At 47.0% G+C, this 27,755-nt stretch overlaps 1 protein-coding gene across 2 annotated transcripts in view; it reads left to right on the forward strand.

The window, feature by feature from the left end:
- The window catches only part of DSEL (dermatan sulfate epimerase like), a 53,574-nt gene that overhangs the window by 17,187 nt on the left and 8,632 nt on the right, over positions 1 to 27,755 (forward strand). Inside the window, exon 2 of one of the 2 annotated variants that reach the window (XR_005749484.1) lies at positions 275 to 315. The exons of the other annotated variant lie outside the window; for it this stretch is intronic. The gene's annotated coding sequence lies outside the window, so the exon portion shown is untranslated. Of the gene's footprint in view, positions 1 to 274; positions 316 to 27,755 lie in introns of those variants that run through there. 2 annotated transcript variants of the gene reach the window in all.

Here is a 27,755-nt window from a genome sequence, read left to right on the forward strand (position 1 = left end):
ACACGGTCGGGATTCCCAGGCCAAATGCTCTCCTGGCAGTTTTCCTGCCAGGAAAACTGGTCGTGTGTACAAGGCTTTACTCTAAAATCAGAGAAAACTGAAGAGATTCAGACCGGGGTGTTGTTGACGCCTATTTGCGGAGGTATTCGGCCACCGCTGCAGCGGCGATTTGCCAGCTTTTCAGAATTCTATCCCCTATTTTGTAGCCGCTATAACTTTTGCGCAAACCAATCACTATACGCTTATTGCTATTTTTTTCGATTTCCCTACTCAGTAAGCTGTTCTGGCTGACAACCCCTAGCCAGAACAGCTCAGATGATGATGGAAAGCTTACGGAGGAGAAACAGGAAGTGAGAAATTCAGACAAAGAAAAAAAACATTTAGAAGGGAAATTGAAGGAAAAGGTAAGTGAACCAACAATGCACTAGCTTAAAGCGACACTAAAGTTAAATAAAACAATGAATAAATAACAAACATGTTATACTTACCTCCACTGTGTGGCTCGTTTTGCGCATAGTGGCCCCAATCCACATCTTCTGGGGTCCCTCGGCGGCTGTCATGGCTCCCCCTCCGCAAGAGCTTTCCACCTTCATGCGAGCTCCGTCGCATGGTGGAAAGCTTCTGCGGGCGCGCTCCTGTGATACAGCGGCAGGCATAGCCGCTGACTGTATCACTCGGCCCCGCCCCCCAACGCGCCGCGTCATTGAATGTGATTGACAGCAGTGCCAGCCAATGGCTGCGCTGCTATTAATCCGTCCAATCCAGCCAATCAACCACCAGGCTGGCACCCAGAGACGATGACGGGGACAAGCGGGACTTTTGAGGGGGACAAGCGGGACTTTAAAGGAACCTATTTAGAAAATAAAAAAACAAACCTTTACAACCCCTTTAAGCCCATAGCACCATAAAATTACTTTTGTAGGGTTGTGGAGAGGGGGGAAGCCATCCCCGCCGGGAGAACACAGTAATATTTGCTAGTGGCTAAAACAGCTGCTAGCAATATTTGCATGTAAAATCCAACAGGCTGGTTGTACCCAAATTAATCGATCAATCAACTTGGGTACATTCAGCCTGCCTATACATGATTCATATCTCAGCCCATTCCTGCTGGACCAGCCAAGATTTGAACTGTGTGTGGCCGGCTTAAGATGAACTCTCCTTGAAGTTAGGGGAAGTTGTCAACTGAATAGGTGCTCCATTGACAACTAGTGACAAATGTTTTATTTTTTTCATCACTTTCTGTCCCTATGACAATGATCACCAGGACAAATTGGGAGGGGGGACTTCCCAGGAGGGTACCAGTAGTACACTGACAGTTGTCTAACACGTTCACACTCTTTCCAAAAGTAGACATTTTACACAAGGATAACATTTATAGTAAAGTTGTAGTGTTGGGTTTCTTATGTCTTATGACAAACGCTGGTTTAAATGCAGTGGACTGTTCTCTTATTGATTCAGATCCAGAATGATAGTATTCACTGCAGGATATTGTGAAATCCCTTTGGTCCACTTCCAGTATTGTCTGTTATTTTTATCTTTCAATTAATGGAAAACTTATGACTCCAAGTATCACATTTACGATGACTTACTGCTCTACTAAGTTTTCATGCTGGTTAGCTGCACTTTCCCATAGACGTCTGAGGACCTGCAATTTTGGTGCAATTTCAAAAAACACACCAAAGATGCAGCATGCAAGAGTTCTACGCTTTCTGAAACCGCTTCAAAACTGCAGGTCCTCATAGAAGTCTACAGCAAAGTACATCTGACCTGTACGAAAAACCGCAAGTTAGCTGCGCTATAGCAAATGTGCAGCAGGGCAATGCGAAGCTGCCCGTTATCTTTTGCTTTAAACTTTGACTCATTTATCCATTAACCCATTCTTTTTATTATTCTGAGTGGCACTCCCATGCATGTAAAAACACGGCAGGTTTGCTTGTCCGAGGGAAATTGCATGGAAAGAACTGTGGGCCACGTTTTCAAATAGGTGCATGCACCTTTTTTTATGCAGGCATGGCAGCTCATTTAAATGAAGAGCGGGCCGCAAAAACACAAAGGTGTGAACCTAGGCTTATAGTTGTGTCCACCGTTTTATGCGTTGCATAAATTTGAATATTTGATTGAATAAATCTGGGTAAAAATGTAATACATATTATTTTTTTCTTATATGGCTGGCTATTGGGTAACCCCCTTTCATACAAATGTTCTGGACAGGCCCACCTTTCAGTTTTTCAGGCGGACCTGATCGGAACCTCCAATCTCCTCTATGCGGATGTAAGCAGACCCCCTCCTAAGTAGATCCCCTCCTACATCCAATCCACTAAAAACATACATATGGGGATCCGTTCCCCTCCCGTCTAGGCCGGGGATCAGATGGCAGTCGGGTGTAAACAGACAAGTGGTCCATTTACAGAGGAGAATGGGCTGGAGCTGCATGATTAATCGTGATCTCAGTTCAACCCCCCTAACGATCTCTATCCAGAATTCCCCGATTCATTCATATAACAAGTCTAGAGAGTTCTCTGCTCACTCAGCTATCAAAAAGAAAAAACCTGGGCAGCCTGCTAAGTTTTTCACAACATTGTCAACGCTGGTAGATACATTGTAACTTTTCATTCTTAAATCAAAAGGATGCACTTTTGTGTGTAAATGAGGCAAATTTATAGCGGATGTGCCATGGGAAAAACATATTAAAAGCCAGCAGCTACAAATACTGCAGCTGCTGACTTTTAATATTAGGACACTTACCTGTCCTGGAGTCCAGCGCCGATCGTAGCAGAGCACGAGCGATCGCTCGTCTCTCTGCTGCTCCCCCCGCCATCCACGCTGAGGGAACCAGGAAGTGAAGCGATGCGGCTTCATTGCCCGGTTCCCTGCGGCGCATGCGCGAGTCGCCCGCCGATTGGCTCCCGCTGTGTGCTGGGAGCCGAGTGTTCCCAGCACACAACGGGGGGGGGGGGGGGGGGGTGACGGGAAGTGACGGAATGCCCGTCTTTTGCCCGAATGCCGGGCCGGAAGTGGGTGCAAATACCTGTCTTTAGACAGGTATCTGCACCCCCCTCCCCCTGAAAGGTGTCAAATGTGACACCGGAGGGGGGGAGGGTTCCGATCAGCGGGACTCCACTTTAGGGTGGAGAACCGCTTTAACCACTTAGGTTCCATGCACACTGGGCTTAAAAAACGTCTGTTCTTTTTGGAGTAAAAAACTTCCATAAAGAGCATTTTTTGTACAAAGTTTGGGGGAGTTTTAATTTTTTTTCTGACAGTGAGCTCCAAATGAGAAGGGTTTCTTTTTCCTGCCTCTAAACATTGTTCTCAAAAATATGCCTGTTAACGTCCTAATGTGTATGGACACAAAGAATAACTTTGAGTTGCTTCTACAGGCAGAACACAAAACTCCTGTAGAAGCAACGTTTTTTATTCCAGTGTGCATGGAGCCTTAAAACTAAACCTTTTTCTGACATTTGTTTCATACAAAGTTAAAATAACCTTGGATTACGAGCATAATCCGTTCAAGGAGAATGCTTGTAATCCAAAGCACTCACATATCAAAGTGAGTTTCCCCATACAGTAGGTGAACCCGATTTTGTGTCAATCTCGCTCTCTTTCTCGGCGAGATTGAGCACCTACGAGCCCCATCACGGGAGCCAGCGCCGAGCTGGCTTGCCGCGATGGAGACAGAGCCGTCATAGAAGCGACGGGAGATCCGACTTGGATTCCCGCCAATTCTACACGCGTGCGGCGTTTGTTATGAATCCTGAGGGGGAAGTCCCCGCCGGATTTTAAATAAAAATCCGGCATGGGTCCCCCCCTCAGGAGCATACCGGGCCCTTAGGTCTGTTATGGGTTGTAAGGAGAGCCCCCCTACGCCGAAAAAAACGGCGTAGGGGGTCCCCCTACAATCCATACCAGACCCGTATCCAAAGCACGCTACCCGGCCAGCCAGGAAGGGAGTGGGGACGAGCGAGCGCCCCCCCCCCCCCCCCCCGAGCCGTACCAGGCTGCATGCCCTCAACATGGGGGGGGTGGGTGCTCTGGGGCAGGGGGGCGCACTGCGGCCCCCCACCTCAGAGCACCCTGTCCCCATGTTGATGAGGACAGGGCCCCTTCCCGACAACCCTGGCCGTTGGTTGTCGGGGTATGCGGGCGGGAGGCTTATCGGAATCTGGGAGCCCCCTTTAATAAGGGGGCCCCCAGATACCGGCCCCCCCACCCTAAGTGAATGAGTATGGGGTACATCGTACCCCTACCCATTCACCTGCAAGAAAAGTGGTAAAAACACAAATAAACCACACAGTGTATTAAAATATTTTATTTTTCTGCTCCGGAGGCCGCCCCCTGTCTTCTTTATTAGCTCTTTTACCAGGGGGGGCTTCTTCTTTGACGTCTTCGGGTGGGTGGGGGCCGCCGTCTGGTTCTCTTCCACCGCCGGGGGGGGGGTGGCTTTTAAAAAAGCCCCCACCCCCCCGGCGGGTTTCGGGTGGGTGGGGGCCGCCGTCTGGTTCTCTTCCACCGCCGGGGGGGGTGGCTTTTAAAAAAGCCCCCACCCCCCCGGCGGGTTTCCTCCGGCGTCTTCGGCGGGGCTCTTCTTCTTCCGCTATCCCGACGGGTCTTCTCAACTCCCCGGGGTTCTCCTTCTGTCTTCGCCCATGGGTAGGTATCACATGGGTAGGTACGTGGGTAGGTATCACATGGGTAGGTACAGAGCATGATGGGACTGTGAGGCCTATATAGGTCCGATGCAAGGCGCGCATCCGTCATTTCAGCGAGGAGGACCGGCGTGTCAACATCGGGAGAAGGAGAGAAGTGAAGAACATGACGTCACAGCACGGAAGAAGAACTCATCACAGCACGGAAGGAGAAGACGTACAGCACGGAAGAAGACACCGGACAGCGAGACGAAGAACCGGGGTGCGCCGAGTCAACAACGGAGAGCGGCGAAGACAGAAGGAGAACCCCGGGGAGTTGAGAAGACCCGTCGGGATAGCGGAAGAAGAAGAGCCCCGCCGAAGACGCCGGAGGAAACCCGCCGGGGGGGTGGGGGCTTTTTTAAAAGCCACCCCCCCCCGGCGGTGGAAGAGAACCAGACGGCGGCCCCCACCCACCCGAAGACGTCAAAGAAGAAGCCCCCCCTGGTAAAAGAGCTAATAAAGAAGACAGGGGGCGGCCTCCGGAGCAGAAAAATAAAATATTTTAATACACTGTGTGGTTTATTTGTGTTTTTACCACTTTTCTTGCAGGTGAATGGGTAGGGGTACGATGTACCCCATACTCATTCACTTAGGGTGGGGGGGCCGGTATCTGGGGGCCCCCTTATTAAAGGGGGCTCCCAGATTCCGATAAGCCTCCCGCCCGCATACCCCGACAACCAACGGCCAGGGTTGTCGGGAAGGGGCCCTGTCCTCATCAACATGGGGACAGGGTGCTCTGAGGTGGGGGGCCGCAGTGCGCCCCCCTGCCCCAGAGCACCCAACCCCCCCATGTTGAGGGCATGCAGCCTGGTACGGCTCAGGAGGGGGGGGGGGCGCTCGCTCATCCCCACTCCCTTCCTGGCTGGCCGGGTAGCGTGCTTTGGATACGGGTCTGGTATGGATTGTAGGGGGACCCCCTACGCCGTTTTTTTCGGCGTAGGGGGGCTCTCCTTACAACCCATAACAGACCTAAGGGCCCGGTATGCTCCTGAGGGGGGGACCCATGCCGGATTTTTATTTAAAATCCGGCGGGGACTTCCCCCTCAGGATTCATAACAAACGCCGCACACGTGTAGAATTGGCGGGAATCCAAGTCGGATCTCCCGTCGCTTCTATGACGCGCTTGCTGGGATGTGCTGTCACTATTCCAGTGAGTGTGAGATGTCGGCGAGATCTCGGCACCCTGTTGCCGAGTATCAGCGCGACGCTGTCGTGCTAAAAGCACAATATCACAAACACCTACTGTAGAAGTCAAATGTTAACAAAAATAATTCATTTCCCATTGACTTCTATGGCATGCAATACTGCGTGTGGCCAGAGCAGGGGGGCTCCGGAGAGCCTCGGAAACCCTTGAAAAGGCTTGGAAACACTCGGGAACAGAGTATTTTCGATTGTGTTTCCCAGTGTTTTCGAGTGTCTTGGACCCTCCTCAGCCTGTAACTGAACAATGAAAGGTGAAGCAACAGAGGTGATACCAGGTCATATTCAGGTATTTACATAGTTTTTCTTTAAAAAATATATGCATTGCTATATTAACCGCTTGGCCCCCGATGACCCAATGTTGGAATGTATCATAAGGTAAAAAGAAGAGGCTTCATGGTGCAGTACTTCAATTAAAATTTTTGTAGGCACTAACATCCCCAAAAAACAGTGATCAGTACATTCAAACAGCTCAAGCCTGGTGCGTGTTGATGTCAAGAACTGTAGCTCCATCCGAAGCGTTTCCCCAAACAGGGCCTTGACTTGCTCTGGGGGCACCCGAGCCGAGCCAGAGCCCCTGTGTGTCCCCACCCCCTCTCTGATGATTGGCTAACTGACTTTGACAGCAGCGGGAGCCAATGCCGCCGCTGCTGTGTCTCAGCCAATCAGGAGGAGAGTCCCCAATGGCTGAGGCACTCATGAACATTGCTGGAGAGAGATTGGGCTCAGGTAAGTATTAGGGGGGCCGAGGGGGGCTGCTGCATGCAGAAGGTTTTTTATCCTAATGCATAGAATGCATTAAGATAAATAACCTTCTGACTTTACAACCCCTTTAACCACTTAAGCCCCGGACCATATTGCTGCCTAAAGACCCAAGGGGTTTTTACAGTTCGGGACTGCGTCGCTTTAACAGACAATTGCGCGGTCGTGCGACGTGGCTCCCAAACAAAATTGGCGTCCTTTTTTCCCCACAAATAGAGCTTTCTTTTGGTGGTATTTGATCACCTCTGCGGTTTTTATTTTTTGCGCTATAAACAAAAATAGAGCGACAATTTTGAAAAAAATGCAATATTTTTTACTTTTTGCTGTAATAAATATCCCCCAAAAATATATATAAAATTGTTTTTTTTCCTCAGTTTAGGCCGATACGTATTCTTCTACCTATTTTTGGTAAAAAAAAATCGCAATAATCGTTTATCGGTTGGTTTGCGCAAAATTTATAGCGTTTACAAAATAGGGGATAGTTTTTTTGCATTTTTATTTTTTTTATTTTTTTTACTACTAATGGCGGCGATCAGCGATTTTTTTCGTGACTGCGACATTATGGCGGACACTTCGGACAATTTTGACACATTTTTGGGACAATTGTCATTTTCACAGCAAAAAATGCATTTAAATTGCATTGTTTATTGTGAAAATGACAGTTGCAGTTTGGGAGTTAACCACAGGGGGCGCTGTAGGAGTTAGGGTTTACTTTGTGTGTGTTTACTAGTGTAGGGGGGTGTGGCTGTAGGAATGACGTCATCGATCGTGTCTTCCCTATAAAGGGAATGACGCGATCGATGCGCCGACACAGTGAAGCACGGGGAAGCCGTGTTTACACACGGCTCTCCCCGTTCTTCAGCTCCGGGGAGCGATCGTGACGGAGCGGCTATAAACAAATAGCCGCGCCGTCGTCCCGGATCGCTCCCCGAGAGGACTCGACCTCCGCATGTACCGGGGGGGGGGTCCCGATCGGACCCCCCACCCACGTCTAGCAGAGGACGTACAGGTACGTACATGTGCCTGTCTGTGCCATTCTGCTGACGTATATCTACATGAGGAGGTTGGGAAGTGGTTAATAGCATGAAATTCCAACCACCCATATTTCTGTTAATTGAAACTAAAGTTGAGAAAGTATGTTTTGTCTGCCACATTTAATAAAATTGTACACTGACAGTGACATAGAGTGGAATTTAGCCAAGCATCAGGATAACTCCAGCATGCACAGGAGTTAGGTCTTCAGTGGCCACCCAGTGCCTAAACAAAGTGGGTTCTGGTCTGGAAACCAATCAGAGAGTGCATCGCAGGAGGAGGGCAAGCTAGAGGTGATTTTGTGGTTGTGCAGAGCTATTAGGACTGGAGGGCATTGGGTACAGTGTGTGGCACAAACCCTGTGCACCTCCAGCTTTAGTCTGATATAATCAGACACACCTCTGATCACTGCCTTGTCTTTCTTACAACTTAAATCACTTCTAAAATCCACAAAGAAAACTCTATAGCAGTGGTTCTCAACCTGTCTAGTGCCGTGACCCCTTGATAAAATTTCCCAAGTTGTGGGGACCATTAATGGTAAAGTTATTTTCCTATCGTGGGTTTTTGGCACCCAAGGCAAGACAAGTAATTTGCTCCCTCAACCCACGGACATTTAGCACTCTCTGAGTCCCTTCCACTCGTACAATATTAAAACCCCTTAGGCCCCGTACACACGACCGAACATGTTTGCTGAAACTGGTCCGCTGACCAGTTTCAGCAGACATGTTCGGTTGTGTGTACGGCCGATCGGACAAATGTCCGGTGGATCGGACAGGTTTCCAGCGGACAAATGTTTCTTAGCATGCTAAGAAACATGTCCGCTGGAAGCCTGTCCGTCGGACATGTTCGGTCGTCTGTACAGACTCACCGGACATTTCTGATCGGCCGCCATCCCTCGCATGCGTCGAAGTGATTTGACGCATGCGTGGAAGCTTTGAACTTCCAGGGCCGCGCACGTCGCCGCGTCATCGTCGCGGCGACGGCGTGGCCACGTCATCGTGTACGTGCGGATTTCTGTCTGATGGTGTGTACAACCATCAGACAGAAATCTCCGGGCGGACATGTCCGCTGAAAACGGTCTGGCGGACCGTTTTCAGCGGACAGTCCATCCGTCTGTACGAGGCCTTATAGTACATTTTAGGATGTACCACTCTTTGGCCCCATACACACGAGAGGATTTATCCGCAGATACGGTCCAGCGGACCGTATCCGCGGATAAATCCTCTCGAGGATTTCAGAAGATTTCTATGCGATGGCGTGTACACACCATCGCATTGAAATCCGCGCTGAAATCCTCTGGCGATGACGTGTCGCGCCGTCGCCGCTATTATGACGCGGCGACGGGCGCGACGCTGTCATATAAGGAATTCCACGCATGCGTCAAATCATTACGACGCGTGCGGGGAATCCCTTTGGACGGATGGATCCGGTAAGTCTGTACAGACGAGCGGATCCATCCGTTGGAATGGATTCCAGCAGATGGATTTGTTGTGCATGTCAGCAAATATCCGATCTGCTGGAATCCATCCCAGAGGAGATTTCTTCGCGGAAACAGATCCGCTGGCGTGTACACACCATAGGATCTATCCGCAGAAACCCATTTGCTGGGATTTATCTGCGGATGGATTCTATCGTGTGTATGGGGCCTTTCTCTTTGTTATCCTTTCTTTCACTTTTATCTCTCTCTATCCTAATTTCTTGTGTGCTATAACTTTTGCGTAAACCAGTCACTATACGCTTATTGGATTTTTTTTAGCAAAAATATGTAGCAGAATACATATTGGCCCAAATTTATGAAGGATTTTTTTTTTCTATTTGTTTTATTGAATATGTTTTATAGCAGAAATTTAAAAATATTGTTGTTTTTGTATTTTTTAAGACTTTTTTTGTGTAACGCCCTGCTACTTTCATAGTTGGTGCTGCTTTAAATTTAGAGGGTGGTCAGAGATTTAGTTACCTCTAACAATATTAATTTGGCCAAATTTGGGCCTCTGTTCCAGCCATGGCTGTACCGTGAGTGACCACCATTGCTGCCTGGGGTGCCTGTACCACCGCAGGCCAAGGGTGGCAGCAGTCAAGTCAGTTTGTGTTGGGTGTTTTTCTCTTCAATAGTTTTTTATAAATATGTTTCAAAGAGCAATAACAATCCTTACATACATCAAATACATTGCAGCATAACATGGGTCACGAAGATGCATAATAATGTATAACAAGGTATAACAATATCAGGGTGCATAGTATTACAACTAGATACGCTAACTTGATTCCAAGTATAGGAATCCATAATCATGTATATTGTTAACCACAACTTAGTATCACACAGTGCCGCCAGGATTCACATAGGCTGCGGAGTCAATTGTATCGAATCAGGTCAGAATGGGCTTTCCATACCGCCGGTGCCCCCAATGGGAACAAACTGCGCCAGCAGCGAGGGAGCCCCTCCTCCCGATGCTCACTAAACAATAGCCAACAGTTATAATGACATTATTTGAACCTTCTGCATCTATAGTGATGAAAAACGAATTGGTGCATATGTAAGTAGAACGGGGAGCAGTTAGAATAGGAAGAGGAGAAAGAAAAGAGAAAGTGTAATAAGAAAGAAGGGTGAGAAAAGGGGGGGGGGGAAGGAGAGGAAAGTAGGGAAGAGAGGTAAGGACTGGATGTGTCTCTTCAGTGTGTTGTAAAAAGGGCCAAGTGTGGATGGGAAAACCATCAGATTAGATCTAGAACCTGCATTCGTTAGCCACGTACCAATCTACCCAGGGTTTCCAGGTCTGGGTCCTATTCTCAGATCTGTGTTGTGATGTTTCAAACATTATTTCGTAGTTGATGTGAAGGTTAGTAGATCTAACCACCCCTTTTAGGGTAGGAACTTCGGTGCTCCTCCATTTCCTCACTAGTTATAACCTAGCACTCAGAAGTATATGTGTAACTACCGCTCTGTAGGCCATGGAGAACAAGTCTATCCCCAAGGATAAGATAGCCAGATCCATTCGAGGGGGGCATTTACAGTCAGTAATCGCGCTTATAAGGGCAAACACTTTGTTCCAGTATGTCGATATCTTAGGGCAATCTCCCAAGACATGCAACAGTGATCCCCTATGTCCGCATGCTCGCCAGCATAACGGGGAAGATTGGGCTTGGAAACTCGCCAGCCTCGTGGGGGTCAAATACCACCTCAGTAAAATCTTCTGGTAGAGTTCCCAAAGATTAGCACATCTAGTGGCTTTGTACACTGATGTAATGGCACTCTTCCATTGGGATATGTCATATTTACTAGCGAGGTCCCACTCCCAAGTTCTCATAGAAGGTGTTTTATTCAATAGGCTCTTCTGGCTCAGCAAACCATAAAATAAGGATATACCTTTAATAGAGGTAACCGGGTTGGTGAGGTATAGGAAGACTCTCCAAGGAACGTCAACAGACAGTTCAGGAGTATTGTTAAGGAGGTGCGTTATTTGAATAGTAGAATACTGATCTCTGGAGGATAAGCCATTTTCAATTTGGAGAGATCTGAACGACTTAGTCGCAGGGCTGACTCGGATATCTGCGACAGTCCTGATACCCTTATCCACCCAGTGTTTAATATTAAGATTGGGGACCAATAGTTGTAGGCCGGTTATAGGGAATGTTATGGTTTGGGGGTTGGGATCCCCTAGTGGTTCTTTCACAAATTTTCCCCAAGTTTTAAGGGCTGCACTGGTAGTCGAAGAGATGTTTGGGGGCAGGTTATCCATGTGGGTGCTAGCTAAAAGTAGGTCAGATAAACAGAGGTTTGGACATTGGGCGGATTCTAGTGTTAGCCACCTCGACTGGTTTCCACTTTGGAACCAGCATCTCAATTGTGCTAGAATTGCGGCCAAGTAGTAGTCCTTGAGGAGCACATGTCCTACTCCCCCCACATTTTTGGACTTTACCAGTTTGTGGAAGGCACATCTGACCCCCCGACCCTGCCAAAGGAACCTATTCACTTGAGACTGGGCTAAGGAGAAAAATTTGTCGGGGACCAGGATAGGGAGGTTTCTGAACAGGTAGATAAATTGGGGTAGTAGTATCATCTTAAATGCCACTAAGCGCTCCGCCCATGAAGATTCAGTCCATGAAAGCTCTTTAAGTTTAGATTGTAGGGAGAGTAGGAAGGAATTATAATTGGCTTCGAATAGGTGATCCGTATCATCCGTTAATATTATACCCAGGTACTTGATACCCTTAGTGCTCCAAGTATATGGGTATTGTTGTTTAATCTTGGCAGATAACTTGTCGTCTAGGCCTAAACCCAAAATATATGACTTGCTTTCGTTGATTTTGTAATATGAAACCTTGTTGAATAAGCCTAATAGGTCTTGTGTTGCTGCTAGCGATATGTCTACATTGGTTAAAATCATGATTATATCATCAGCAAAGAGACTGATAGAACATTCCCCTTTACCAACCTTGTACCCAGTTATCTTAGGATGCGACCTCACCGATATAGCTAGTGGTTCCATTAGCAGATTAAAAATCAGAGGGGACAAGGGGCACCCCTGTCTCGTGCCATTGGTTGTATCAAATGGGGCTGATAATACACCAGATATATACACTTTAGCCGATGGCCTGGAGTACAAGGCCTGAACAGCCGCAAGTATGCTACCGCTAAAGCCAAATGACTCCAGAGTCTTGGACAAGTACAGCCAGTGAATCCTGTCAAATGCCTTCTCTGCATCCAAAGATAGGAGCAGAGAAGGCCTTTGCTGCATTTTTGCTAAGTGAATAATGTTGATCATGCGTCTAGTTGCATCTGATGTTTGCCTATTTTTAGTGAAGCCTGATTGGTCTGGGTGGATCAATGTGGGCATAATATCCACTAACCGTGTGGCGAGTAATTTGGCATAAATTTTGATGTCTATATTAAGGAGCGAGATCGGTCTAAAGTTTGCCGGGGAGGTAGGTTCTTTACCTGGCTTGGGTAGTGCCACTATGAGAGCTTCCAGCATTTCTGGTAGAAAGGAGGCAGAGGCAGCAGCCGACCGAAACATCTGTAACAAGCATGGTGATAACAAGGGTTTATATTCTTTGTAATATTCACTGCTAAAACCATCTGGGCCAGGCGACTTATTAAGAGGCAGGGAGTCTATAACTTTAGAGAGTTCACTGTCGTTAAAGGGGAGGTTCAGGGAATCAAGCTGGTCATTGGACAATTTGGGGATATTTATTTTCTCTAAAAATTGGGATAAGCTCAGGGGTAGGTTGAGTGGTGTACGGGTCATCTTTAAGGTTATATCATTTACCGTAATAGCAGCTAAAAGCGTCGGCAATTTGTTGGGGATGGAACACTTTCTGAGCAGTTTCAGGATGCAGTACATAAGGGACCTTCGTTTTGTATCTGTGTCCTTTAAGGGCCCTGGACAGCAATTTCCCTGCTTTATTACCTGAGGTACAATAGGTCATCCTCAGGCGTTTGGAGGCTCGTTCAAAGTTTTCCAACAGATGCAGCCTAAGGTCAAATCTAAGTTTTGTAAGTTGTTCAGACACAACGCTAGATAGGTTTTGTTTATTTTTGTTATCAAAATCCGATATTTGGCTCATCAGATCCGTAAATCGTCTCTGCCTCTGCCTCTTATACCGTGCTCCTGTTTGGATAAATATGCCTCGCATAAATGCCTTATGTGCATTCCATAGTGTGAAGGGACTGTTATGTATCACGTACCTGGTAGCCAGAGCCCGATGGTAGGAGAAGGCCTCTCTTACAGCTCCGGCTCGTGAGCTGCCGGATTGGGAACAGCAGACTCAGGAGCCTGGCGGGGTAGGAGTGCCGGCGTGCTGGGTAGGTGAAGCAGGTGCTGACTTCCTCTGGACGGGTAGGATGGAAGATGATTGGATCAATGAGATCAAGCAGACGGAAGCAGAGTCAGGTAAGCCGGGTCACAACAGATGGTTCAGGTAATCAGATGCAGCAGGCAGAAGAGTAATCAGGGTACAAGCAGGAAGGTCTGGCAATGGTAGGTCAATCAGAAGAGGTGGTCAATGGAAGCCGAGGTCAGGATCGGAGAGGTACGGATGGTCAAACAAGCCGGGTCACAAGTTCAATCAGAAGTTAAAATCAGGTAAGCAGGTTCTCAGGTTCAAGTTCAATCAGGGACTGCAGATCAGACAGCAACTTGCAGGAAGCAAGGACTGAGCTTTTAAAGGCGTTTTGGCGCCAAGGAGGGTTCACGTGCACGCGCGCGCTCCCGCTGCGCACGTGCGCGCGCGCCGCTGACGCACGCGCGCGTCCCGCTGATGCACGCCGCTGTCTCAGCCCAATGCTGGGCTGACGATTTTGGAAGGTGAGTCCCTGACATTGCCCCCCCCCAAGGGGCAACCTCCGGATGCCCAGTCGGGCCATTTTGTCAGGGTGAGCGAGAAAAAATGCACGTATTAGTCTTTTGGCATGGATATTACCTTCGGGTTCCCAGGAATTGTCTTCTGGTCCATAACCTTTCCACTTGATCAGGAATTGGTTTTGTCCTTGTCTTTTCCTACAATCCAGGATAGTCTCTACCACGAATTCCTCGTTGCCATCGACATGGATCGGTTCGGGAGGTTTGGACCCCCTATTAGGAAAAGGATCCGGAACTGCGGGTTTTAACAAAGAGACATGGAACACAGGATGCACTTTAAGAGAATCAGATAAGGATAGTTCATATGAAACTGTATTGATCTTTCTCTTGACCGGAAAGGGTCCCAAAAATTTTGGTCCCAATTTCTTGGATGGACAGGCTAGTCTAAGATTGTTCGTAGAAAGCCATACCTGGTCTCCCGGTCTCAGATCTAGCTCACCTCTCCTTTTCCTGTCAAAGAACCTCTTACTGTCAGCCTGGGCCTTGGTCACCGTCTCCCGTAACAGTTGGTTATTGCGGTTGAGGAACTCCATAGTGCTCTGTACAGCCGGAACTGAGGACTCTGAAAGAAAGTCTGGTAAAAAGGTTAAGTTGAAACCATAGTTGGCAAAAAAGGGAGATTGCCCCGTAGCAGAATGACTGGCGTTATTGTACGCAAATTCTGCTAGGGGTAACAGAGACACCCAATCATCTTGGGAGAACGTTGTAAAACACCTGATGTACTGTTCCAAAGTCTGATTGGTTCTTTCAGTTTGCCCATTGGTCTGAGGATGATAGGCCGAGGATAGAGCAAGTTCAATCTGTAGCGTCTTGCAGAGAGCTTTCCAGAACCGAGAGGTAAATTGAACTCCTCTATCTGACACGATGTTGGAGGGCACCCCATGTAGTCTGACGATTTCTTTAATGAATACACGAGCAGTCTCAATGGCAGAAGGTGTATTCTTTAAAGGAAGAAAATGGGCCATTTTGGTCAAACGGTCCACAATCACAAAAATGACAGAACAACCCTCAGAGCAGGGAAGTTCTACAATAAAATCCATGGCGATCATTTTCCATGGTCGATCGGGCACAGGTAGTGGTTTCAGTAGGCCCCAAGCTTGGTTTCGGGGTGTCTTGTTCCGGTTACAGATAGGGCAAGATCGGATATAGGACTTGCAAAAATCCTCCAAGCCGGGCCACCAGAAGGTGCGGCGTACTAGTTCCAGGGTTTTGCGAACCCCAAAATGTCCTGCCAGTGGGTGATCGTGCAGATGTTTTAAAACTTCGACTCGGGTCTTTTCAGGTACAAAAATTTGGCTTCCTTTCCAAAATAATCCATCTCTGGACTCTAGAGAAATATTGGGAGGTTTTGAAGATTCAGAAGACGCTCCTCTAAGTAATGATATAAGATCGGCATGTAATAGCAGAAAGCTGTTTTCTGGAAGAATGGTGTCAGGGGTAGAGGTGTCCTTTGGGTTGTCAAACATTCGGGACAGAGCGTCTGGCTTGACATTCTTTGATCCAGGACGGTAGGTGATGTGGAAACAGAAACGGGAGAAGAAGAGAGCCCAGCGGGCCTGTCGAGGTTTCAATCGTTTAGCAGTTCTTAAATATTCCAGGTTTTTATGGTCCGTATAAATTAGTACTGGATGTGCAGCACCTTCCAACAGGTATCTCCACTCTTCTAATGCGGCCTTGATGGCCAATAATTCACGATCACCTACGTCGTAATTTCTCTCCGCAGGGGAGAGTTTTCGGGAGAAGAAGCCCACCGGGTGTACTAAGTCCTTGTTCCCAAGTCGTTGAGATATAACGGCCCCTACAGCGACTTCAGAAGCATCCACCTCAAGGAGAAAAGGTAGAACCGGGTTGGGGTGACTGAGGATCGGAGCAGAAGTGAAGAGTCCCTTCAAGGTGTCGAAGGCCTTCTGAGCCTCGGAGTTCCAGTGGAAACGGAAATTTTGTCTGGTGAGTTGTGTAATGGGAGCAACGATGGAAGAAAAACCTTTAATAAAGCGTCTATAGAAATTTGCAAATCCTATAAATCTTTGTACCCCCTTTTTATCTAGAGGTACTGGCCAGTCCAGAATGGCAGACACTTTCTTTGGGTCCATCTCGATTCCCGTCGGGGAGATCACCAGACCCAGGAACTGAATGGTGTGTAACTCAAATTCGCATTTTTCTGCCTTTGCGTATAAGCCATGCAGGCGGAGCCGGTTTAAAACTCTGCAGACATGCTCCCGATGTTTGTCTAACGAGCCAGAGAAAACCAGTATATCATCCAGGTAGACGATGACGAAGATGTCTAAAAAGTCTCTAAACACGTCGTTGACGAAATGCTGAAAGGTAGCAGGAGCGTTGCATAACCCAAAAGGCATGACGAGGTACTCGTAGTGGCCATACCGAGTGCGAAAGGCAGTTTTCCACTCATCACCGTCTCTGATGCGAATTAAATTATAAGCCCCCCTCAGGTCCAGCTTGGTGAAAATGGTGGCGGATCTTAGTTTTTGGAATAATTCAGGTATTAGGGGCAACGGGTATCGGTTTTTAACCGTGATGTTGTTGAGCTCCCGATAGTCGATGCATGGGCGAAGGGTTTGATCCTTCTTGGCAACAAAAAATATTCCAGCACCCGCCGGTGAGGTGGATGGCCGAATGAATCCCTTGTTTAGGTTTTCGTCAATGTAAATTTTCAGAGCATCTTGTTCTTTCTCGGATAATGGAAAGATGCGCCCAAAAGGGATCTCAGCCCCAGGAAGCAGTTCTATCGGGCAGTCATAAGGACGGTGAGGTGGTAGGGAGTCGGCCCCCTTTTTGCTGAACACATCGAGGAACTCGTGATAATGTTCCGGGACGGACTGGAGTAAACTGGGATCGGTGTTCAGGCATAGCAGAGTGGGAGAAAAACTAGGTACTTTAGGTAAACAATATTCTTGACAGTACCGAGAAGGAAATCGCAAAGTTCCAGAGGACCAATCAACCTGAGGGTTATGAATCCGGAGCCAGGGAATGCCAAGAATCACAGGAAAAAGAGGAGAGGAGATCACATCCAAAATTAATAATTCTTTATGATGAGCGGAAGTAGTAGCGGGTAGAGGAAGGGTTTCTTGTGTTACTTGTCCTGATTTAATGTGGGATCCATCAGCTAGAAAAACGGAAAGTTTGAAGTTCTTCCTTCGAAGAGGAATATTGTGTAGGTTGGCAAAGGCGGCATCAATGAAGCAGCTGCAGGCCCCGGAGTCAATAATTGCGTTGACCGGAATCGTTCTTCCTTGGAGCTGAAAAGACAGAGAGAGAGCAAGGTGGTTTGTATTGACTGGGAGAGCGGAAACGTTGAGAGAAACAGAGGAATGGCACTTACGCATCTTGGTGGGGCAGTTGGCGACGTAATGACCGGGCTCACCGCAGTATAGGCATAGATTCAGTTGACGACGTCGATCAATCTGAATAGCCTTGTCGATCAAATCTTCTAAGGTATCAGGAACCCCGATGCGAGCCAGTTCATCTTTTAAGGCCTCTGAAAGTCCCAGGCGGAACTGGTGTCGCAGAGCTGCGCTGTTCCACTGAGTGTCCGCACTCCAGCGGCGAAAGTCCGCGACATAATCCTCCACTGCTCGGCGGCCTTGTTGAAGTGCGAGCAGGGCGGCCTCGGCAGTGGTAGTCCGCTGAGGATCATCATACATTTGTGCCATGACCCGAAAAAAGGCTAGTAAAGTCTCTGTGTTGGTGCCATTTTCTTCCAATAATCGGTGTGCCCAAGCTAGGGGCTCTCCTTGAAGAAGAGAAACCACAAATCCCACTTTAGTGGCTTCTAGGGAAAAAGTCCTTGGTTGAAGGGCAAAATATAATTGACAGGCATTACGGAAATCCCGGAATTTGGAACGATCCCCGGTGAATCGCTCTGGCATCGGAACTCTGGGTTCGGGTGGTAGCATTACTACGGATGGAGCAGAGGCCGATGGAGATGATCTGGCAGCGGATGTAGAAGCTGTGTCTCCGGATAGGTTCTGTACTTGACCTTCCAGTCGCATGTAGCCGTCCTGTAGGTTCTTTACAGCTTGTGTGAGGGATGCGAGGTGTTTACAAATCTCCTCCATGGCCGGGGCCACTCCTGAAGGCTCTGTCATGGGCTGTCTGATACTGTTATGTATCACGTACCTGGTAGCCAGAGCCCGATGGTAGGAGAAGGCCTCTCTTACAGCTCCGGCTCGTGAGCTGCCGGATTGGGAACAGCAGACTCAGGAGCCTGGCGGGGTAGGAGTGCCGGCGTGCTGGGTAGGTGAAGCAGGTGCTGACTTCCTCTGGACGGGTAGGCTGGAAGATGATTGGATCAATGATAGCAGACGGAAGCAGAGTCAGGTAAGCCGGGTCACAACAGATGGTTCAGGTAATCAGATGCAGCAGGCAGAAGAGTAATCAGGGTACAAGCAGGAAGGTCTGGCAATGGTAGGTCAATCAGAAGAGGTGGTCAATGGAAGCCGAGGTCAGGATCGGAGAGGTACGGATGGTCAAACAAGCCGGGTCACAAGTTCAATCAGAAGTTCAAATCAGGTAAGCAGGTTCTCAGGTTCAAGTTCAATCAGGGACTGCAGATCAGACAGCAACTTGCAGGAAGCAAGGACTGAGCTTTTAAAGGCGTTTTGGCGCCAAGGAGGGTTCACGTGCACGCGCACGCTCCCGCTGCGCACGTGCGCGCGCGCCGCTGCGCGCGGCCCGCTGACGCACGCGCGCGTCCCGCTGATGCACGCCGCTGTCTCAGCCCAATGCTGGGCTGACGATTTTGGAAGGTGAGTCCCTGACAGGGACTTTGGACCGAACCTAAATTGTTCCTAAAGAATTTGTCTATATGGGTCCTAATTTTGTCCTTAACCTCCCCGTTTTGCAGAAGAAAGGTATTTAGTCTCCAAACCGGGGTTGGTTTACATGAAGCAGAATCAGTTAAAGACAACACTACAGAAGCATGATCACTCCAGGATATCTCATTAATCTCAACCGATTTAACCTGAAATAAGACCTTCTGTTCAACCAAAAAAAGATCAATCCTCGTATAGACACAGTGAGGAGTGGAAAAAAAAGTAAAGTCTTTTTCGTTATCATGCAGACAACGCCAAGCATCATAGAGATTGTTCTTGACAATTGACGGAGACAATGCTGGGAGGTGGCGGGTAGAGGAAGTGGTGGAGTCCATACTTGGGTCGGGGGTTATGTTGAAGTCACCACATAGGATAAGTGAGCCGTGTTGGACTCTCAGGACCGTCTTCATCAATTTATTGAAAAAATGCACCTGTTGCTTGTTGGGGGAGTAAACGTTGACGTTGGTGTAAGTGACAGTGTCTATATCACAAATCAGTATCAGGAATCTTCCCAAGGGGTCCCTGACGACGTCATGTAGCTTAAACGCCACAGTGTCTCTGATGGCAGTCAAGACCCCCTTGGTTTTAGAGTCTGCGTTAGCTGTGAACACATGTGGGAAACTCCCGTGGGAGCATTTCGGTGGGGCCTTAGCACAAAAATGCGTTTCTTGGGCACAAATGATGTCGCAGTGATGGGTGATACCCTCCTTCCATAAGGATTTCCTTTTAACTGGGTGGTTGAGCCCCTTAGTGTTCATGGACAAGATATTAAGCGGCATAGTACATGGGAGTAGGAAGTGCTGCTTGCTGATGCAGGAATTGTGTGATTAGTCTTGGGGAACCCGCCCCAACCTCTGTCAGATAGGTAGTAGGACCATGAAACAGTGGATTGGTTATTAGAGACAAAGTACTCACTTGACCAGACGGTTGGGACATACCGGTCCATCTATAGGCCCAAGGCACATATTCCGTAGCTTCTGGTGAAAAAAGTTTGCGGCACATCAGACGACATCCAGTGGAGAGATGAGGAGAAGACCTGGTCAACGAACCAGAGAGGACGAGAAGAAAAAAAAGAGAACAAAGAAAAAAAACAAAACCATAGCAAACATAACAGTGCTACTGCGGTATTAGCAGTAGCTAGGACTGAAGGATAATTCCCTTCAGCAGCGTCACACTGCAAAGTGCAACTTGCAAGGGGGGAAAAGTTAGAACAGACTGAGTCGGTTCCGGGTGCAGGGAACCTAGGTGTAGACAGAGCCCTGGCCCTCTTCAGGTGTGTGACTGAGCATTCCTAGCTGTAACTTGTCTCCATTCTGGTTCTATCCGGCGGGGGTTGCGGTCTGTGGCAGATCCTTCACCGTTGTCAGGTAGAATACCCCAATCCCTGAGCAGTTCAAGGCCTTTTTCTAATGACGTAATTATGAAAGTGCGATTGTCCTTAGTAATCGAAAGTTTAGTCGGGTATCCCCAGCGGTATATGATTCTGTGATTACGAAGCACTTTGGTCACTGTGTTCAGATTACGCCGTTTCAACAGGGTATACTGGGATAGGTCTGCAAAAAATTGCAAGTCCTGGTACTGCTGAGGAATAGACTCATGCTTCCGCATCACCAACATAAGTTGCTCTTTAACATGAAAAAAGTGTAATCTTAGAAGCACGTCCCTGGGGACCTGTTCTGGGAGATGGGATGGTTTAGGCAGACGATGGATTCTGTTGACCGTAACATCTAGGTCGACGAGTTCCGGTATAAGGGTCTTAAACATGGTGGTGGCATATTGACACAGGTCAGGCTGCAGCACCGATTCTGGGATCCCCCTGATTTTCAGGTTGTTCCTCCTGGACCTGTCTTCTAAGTCCGCTAATTTGGCTTTAACCCATTCAGAGTCACCATCCCTGTCCTCATTTGCGTCTATCAGGTCGTTTATAGTTGTGGCATACTCCTCCATTTTGGTCTCTATGTGATCCACCCTCCTGCCCACTTCTTGTATGTCCTTACTGAGGCGATGCATGCAGGAGGCCATGTCTGACTGCAAAGTGCTTCTCAGTGAGATCAACATGTCCTTAAGAACAGTATCAATTACTGGTTGATTCTGTGTGGGGTAAGATATAATAGAGTCAGGTAAATCCCGCGTGTCATCCCCAGAGTCTGAGGCCTGGCTCCTCTCCAGGCTTGCGGCCCTATCGTATCCTCCATCATCAAGCCTGGGCTTGGATTTAGCTGGGCTGTGGGAGGTTGGGGTCGGAGGAGCCGACAGCGTAGCGTCAGGGGACAGCGGTAGTTGAGTGCGGGTACCTGATTTAGATGGTTTCTTCTGGGTGGAGGAGTATGCAGGCGAACAGGCCCCGGCGCCATCTTGCTTCTCGGCTTTTCCGTGCGGGACGAAGAAGTCGGTGAGCCGCTGCGGCTTCCTTTCTGTATGGCGCTTCCCGGTCATGACAGCGGGCTTCTCGGGCAGATCCCCCAGGGTTTTGAGGCAAATTCGGGCTTTGCTCGGGCTGCTATGTGCCGCTCTGGTTCCCGCTGATCCGGAGCTCCGGTCTCACGCGTCCATCCGGCTCGCGCTCCAAGCCACGCCCCCGTGTTGGGTGTTTTTCTCAGCAGCCAATCAGTGAGGGTTGGTCGCCTCGCTGTGCATTCTGGGGGGAGAACTTAAGGGACAGACGTCATTGGTTCGCGGTCGTCGATCGCTGGTCTGTCGTCCCACCACCCCCATGTGTGGCCCTCATGGCCGGGGGTGCGTGTTCAAGTGTTCCTGACTCCGGGACCACATTGGTCCGGGGCTATGATCTACCTTGTAGGACCAGTAGTCAGACTGGGTCTGCAGTTGCAGAGTGGTCCTGTGCTGTCCATCCTGGGGGAGGAGGCCGCCCGATGGAGAACCTGTCTGGGGGAGTGACGAGCATGGGGCTGGTGTCTCGGGAGAGGCCTTGGACTTCATCGAAGGATCCACCATTGCTGGGAGGCTGGACGGTGGTCACCTGTCAGTTCCGAATTGGCCGGGGTTTGTTTGGAAGAGATCCGGGTGCTTGATCCTGGGTTGGGAAGGATTCTGGACCGAGGAAATCTCCGTCTTTGGGAGGGTCTGTGGCAGAGACTTTGCTGAAGTTCTGTGTGACACTCTGGCTGCTAGGCTGGTGAGAGAGGCCTATCCAGGTGCACAACACCCGCTCTGGCTAGAGTGGCGACGAAAGTTTATCGTTGGAAGCAGGACTGTTTCCGAACAAAGTTATATGCCTGAACCTACTACTTACTATTCTTCCTACTACTACTACTACTTTTATTATTTTACCCCGTTGGGTAATAAAGCACAGAAAAAGACATCTAAAGTGTGGACATTGCAGTTATTCTCAGCTCTCATTTTACACCCTAGACGGCAGAGGAATAGAGCTAACATGCCACCCGAAACTAACCAGCAGTTCCTTGGGGGGGGGGGGGGGTAGTGCTACATTTTTTTATAGCGCAAACATTTTAAAATGCAGAGGTAATCCTATACACCCAAAAGAGAGCTCTATTGTGGGGAAAAAATTACATACATTTTATTTGGGTACAGCGTCTCATGCGTGCAATTGTCAGTTAAAATAACTCAGTGGTGGATTCCAAAAAATCGCCTGGTCATAAGGGGGATAAATGTATAGGAGGTCAAGTGGTTATGTTATACTTTGTATACCTAGTGATTGTGTGTATGTCACATGAAACATTTCATGTAAGTAATATCTGTATTACCTACTTTTCCAATTGCTTTGTATAGTACAGCTAGAGATCGTTGTGCTACCTAAATCATTAACATCTATGCAATCTATCGCAGTGCATTAACAAATGCATGTTATTGGGAATTTTGAGAAGGTGGCCCATTAATTTTGAATGCCAATGGACCTAAATGGACAGAAAATCAGACATGCCCCATGTTTTTGATGCAGCACCCCATAGCTATCGAGCGCTATGTTGAGCTGCACTTGAGTGCGTTGCCTTGGAATGTTGGTTCGCCATTGAAAATTACTTTAGATAGGTCTGAATGGACTCTAATAAAAATAAAAATAAATAGTAATACAGTAACTAGAGTACAGTGCTCTAAATTTCATTTTCATTAGTATATAGATGAATATAAAACCTACAATCTATTTCTCTTTAATGGTATAAGTAACATTCTTGTAACATTTTTTTACTGCTGCTCATACTGTGCAGCTCCTGCCAAAGAATCCAAATGTTCCATTGTAGAGCTGCAAAAATATTTTACAACTCTCCATGCCATACAAATAGTATTCTCACTTTATTTTTAAGTCCTGCACAATTGTAATGTGAACTGAATATTCTTTTATACTTTGTTGGGTTTAGCAATAGATTATAAAATGAGAGGCAGACTCTGCTATCAGCTATGTTCGATTGATTTATTAAGATCAATTAATTATTTTAACAGCATTTTTTTTACCTTGCCTCACAATAACATAAAATGTTAAGTTCATGTGATTTAATATAAATCTTTTATTGTGTCTTTTTTTTCTTGAAAACAATTATTTTTAAGTCAATATTCAGACATACAAAAAATGAATGCAGATTTGTAATAATTTCACATTAAATGCTTTTTTTTTTATGCAAGTGTAGTGTAAGTACCTAAATTTAAACTGGGCCTACTTAACTGCGAAACAGGGCTGTACTGTAGGTATGTGTATTACAGAACTGGATAGACAGAAGTACAAAGTCTACGGCACATAAAATAACTTCCTTATGTTTCTCATATATCTTATCTGTTGGCCTTAAGTGCAGCCTTGACTGTTAAAAATATTTTTACTATGTTATATATATTACACATTAGCTCACAATTATAGCCAAACACAATCTAGTAATATTTTAACAAATTGTGCAATAATATTTGTAAATCAACCTATTTGTTTACACAACTAGTAAACCAATAGCAAGTACTGTGCAGTGATTTACTAAAAAATAGCTAGGAGCAATCATAATTAATTAATTGTTGGCTTCTTTAACCACTTAAGGACCGCCACACGACTATTTACGTCGGCAGAATGGCACGACTGGGCACATGGACATACAGGTACGTCCCCTTTAAGATGCCCAGCCATTGGTCGCGCTTGCGACCCGGTCCTGTCCTCCGTGACCGCGCCCGCGGGTGTCCCGCGATCGGGTCACAGAGAGGAAGAACGGGGCGAGGTAAGTGTAAACAAACCTTCCCCGTTCTTCCTAGTGTGGCTGTCACTGATCGTCTGTTCCCTGCGTTAGGGAACGACGATCAGTGATGTCACACGCACAGTCACGCCCCACAGTAAGAACACTCCCTTAGGGCACACTTAACCCCTACAGCGCCCCCTCCTGGTGTACCCCTTCACTGCCAGTGTCATTGTCATTTTCAGTAATCGGTGCATTTTTACAGCACTTTTCGCTGTGAAAATGACAATGGTCCCAAAAATGTGTCAAAAGTGTCCGATGTGTCCACCATAATGTCGCAGTCATAGGTTAACCGATGAAGCTGACTGATGGTCCGTCGTGCCTACACACCATCGGTTAAAAAAACGATCATGTCAGAACACGGGGACGTAAAACACAACGACGTGCTGAAAAAAACGAAGTTCAATGCTTCCAAGCATGCGTCGGCTTGATTCTCTGAGCATGCATGGATTTTTAACCAATGGCTGTGCCTACTAACGATCGTTTTTTTCCCATTGGTTAGGAATCCATAGGTTAAATTTAAAGCAAGTTGGCTTTTTATAACCTATGGGGCCCACACATGATCGGTTTGGACCGATGAAAACGGTCCATCAGACCTGTTGTCCTCTGGTTAACTACTTACCCCCCGGACCATATTGCTGGTCAAAGACCAGAGCACTTTTTGCGATTCGGGACTGCGACGCTTTAACTGACAATTGCGCGGTCGTGCGACGTGGCTCCCAAACAAAATTGGCGTCCTTTTTTTCCCACAAATAGAGCTTTCTTTTGGTGGTATTTGATCACCTCTGCGGTTTTTATTTTTTGCGCCATAAACAAAAATAGAGCGACAATTTTGAAAAAAAATAATATTTTTTACATTTTGCTGTAATAAATATCCCCCAAAAATATATAAAAAAAAAATTGTTTTCCTTAGTTTAGGCCGATACGTATTCTTCTACATATTTTTCGTAAAAAAAATCGCAATAAGCGTTTAATGATTGGTTTGCGCAAAAGTTATAGCGTTTACAAAATAGGGGGTATTTTTATGGCATTTTTATTAATATATTTTTTTTACTAGTAATGGCGGCGATCAGCGATTTTTTTTCGTTACTGCGACATTATGGCGGACACTTCGGACACTTTTGACAAATTTTTGGGACCATTGGCATTTTTATAGCGATCAGTGCTATAAAAATGCATTAGATTACTATAAAAATGCCACTGGCAGTGAAGGGGTTAACACTAGGGGGCGGGGAAGGGGTTAAGTATGCCTGGGTGTGTTCTTACTGTGGGGGGGGGTGGCCTCACTAGGGGAAACACTGATCTTCTGTTCATACAGTGTATGAACAGAAAATCAGCATTTCCCCCGCTGACAGGACCGGGAGCTGTGTGTTTACACACACAGCTCCCGGTCCCCGCTCTGTAACGAGCGATCGCGTGTGCCCGGCGGCGATCGCGCCCGTCGGGCACACGCACGGGAGTCGGGGGCGAGCGGGGGGCGCGCGCGCGCGCCTCCGCTGGCGCGCACGCGCCCCCTAGTGGCGGCTATACGATAGGACGTATAGCTACGGGCTTTCGCCCAGGAGAGCCGACCTGCCGCCGTATAATGACGGTGGCTGGTCGGCTAGTGGTTAACCTATCGTGTGTACGAGGCCTAAGAAATCTTGGCCCCAGATATTTATCACCCACTAACCATGGACATGGAATACAGTGTAGCTTGCACAAGAATGTCAATCCATGTACCTCCTTGGAAGGTTGATGCCGCGTACACACGGCCGTTTTTTGTCTTGTAAAAAAACGTTGTTTTTTCTCATGAAAAAAAAAATAAGTTTTCCCAACTTCATTTTAAAAAACGACGTTGCCTACACACCATCGTTTTTTCAAAATGCTCTAGCAAAGCGCGGTTACGTTCAGCACGTACGGTGGCACTCTGTTCCATTCAAGCTTGCATCATAACTTGCTTCTGAGCATGCGCGGGTTTAAAATTTTCGTTTTAGCCCACACACACAATCATTTTAAATGACACAAAAAAAACGACATTTTGAAAAGCGACATAAAAAATTGAAGCATGTTCAAATTTTTTTTTGGTCGTTTTTCAGAAGACAAAAAAATGTTTTGCCCACACACGATCATTTTAAATTACGTTTTTTAAAACGTCGTTTTATTTCATCACAAAAAACGACTGTGTGTACGCGGCATGAAAGTTATGTTCATCATTTGTGTTTGTTATGTTTGCCTTTTAGTAGCAGGAGATCTACAGTACTCTGTGTGCTGTATGGCTGGATTCACACCTATGCAGTTTTAGCGCATTTTGCAGATTTGCACTACAGAACGTGTTCCATAGAAAACCATGTTAAATGGACTGTAATGCAAATCTGCAAAAAGCACCAAAGCACTAAAACTGCATAAGTGTCAGTACACAGTTTTCATACTTTTATGATGAAATGATGCACATATGACTTTGACTCCACATAAATTCCTTACATGTTTGCCGTGTTTACATCTATATAGATGTTTATCACTAGACATAAAAACATGTTTGCTTTTATTGTACCATGACAAGGATTTCAATAAAGAAAAATCATTGCTGTTAACAGAAAAAAAAAAAAACTTGCACAAGTAATAACCTCCTTTAGATGGCTAAAAGTATGTGTTCTGCTGCTTGTTAATCTTTACTCTTTATGTGTAATAGCTACTGGTTTTGTGGTGTTAATTGTGTACAGCAAGGTTAAAGATCTTCAATATGATGCTCCAGGGCTTTACACATGTTTAGTATGTTAAGATGACTGTTATCGCTTTTTTTACCCTAAGAACTTCATTAAATAGAATGCACTTATTTTAGCATTTTGTGTTAATAATCCTTAACCTGGATTTGATCATTATCAAAAATGACTACTGGTAAAAAAACAAAAAACAAAGGTCAGATTTCCAACCTCAGGCTGTTGGCACAAGTGTTCTGCAACCTTGTGCCAATTTTTCGGTGTAGAAAGTCTTTATTTGATGTGGAACATGTGTTTTCCATGGCATTAGATGTGTGAACTGAGCCTTACTAGGCTTTTCATAACACTTATGCAACTCATAATTGTTGCTGGAAATTCTGCAGATCTATTACAAAATGTAAAAAGAAAGAAATTTACAAGAGAAAAATAATTAATTTTTTTTATATTTTCAGTTTTTCGAAAAGTCATCCTTGGTAAGACTTGCATGTTTTAAGAAAGTCCATTAACCACTTAAGGACCGCCGCATGACTATATACGTCCGCAGAATGGCACGACCTTTAAGAGTCCAGCCGTGGGTCGCGAGTGCTCCGCAGGCGGCGCGCTCGCGACCCGGTCCGTAGCTCCATGACCGTGCCCGCGGGACCCGCAGACCCGACCGCTGCCGGTGTCTCGCGATCGGGTCACAGGAGCTGAAGAAGAGGGAGAGGTGAGTGTAAACACACCTTCCCTGTTCTTCTCTGTGGCAGTGTCAGTGATCGTCTGTTCCCTGATATAGGGAACGATGATCACTGACTTCACACGTCCAGCCCCTCCCCCCTAAAGTAAGAAACACACATGAGATCACACTTAACCCCTAAAGCGCTCCCTAGCGGTTAACCCCTTCACTGCCATTGTCATTTTCACAGTACACAGTGCATTTTTATAGCACTTTTCGCTGTGAAAATGACAATGGTCCCAAAAAATGTGTCAAAAGTGTCCGATGTGTCCGCCATAATGTCGC

This window comes from Rana temporaria, chromosome 5 (assembly GCF_905171775.1).
Source record: "Rana temporaria chromosome 5, aRanTem1.1, whole genome shotgun sequence".
Taxonomy (NCBI): Eukaryota; Metazoa; Chordata; class Amphibia; order Anura; family Ranidae; genus Rana; species Rana temporaria.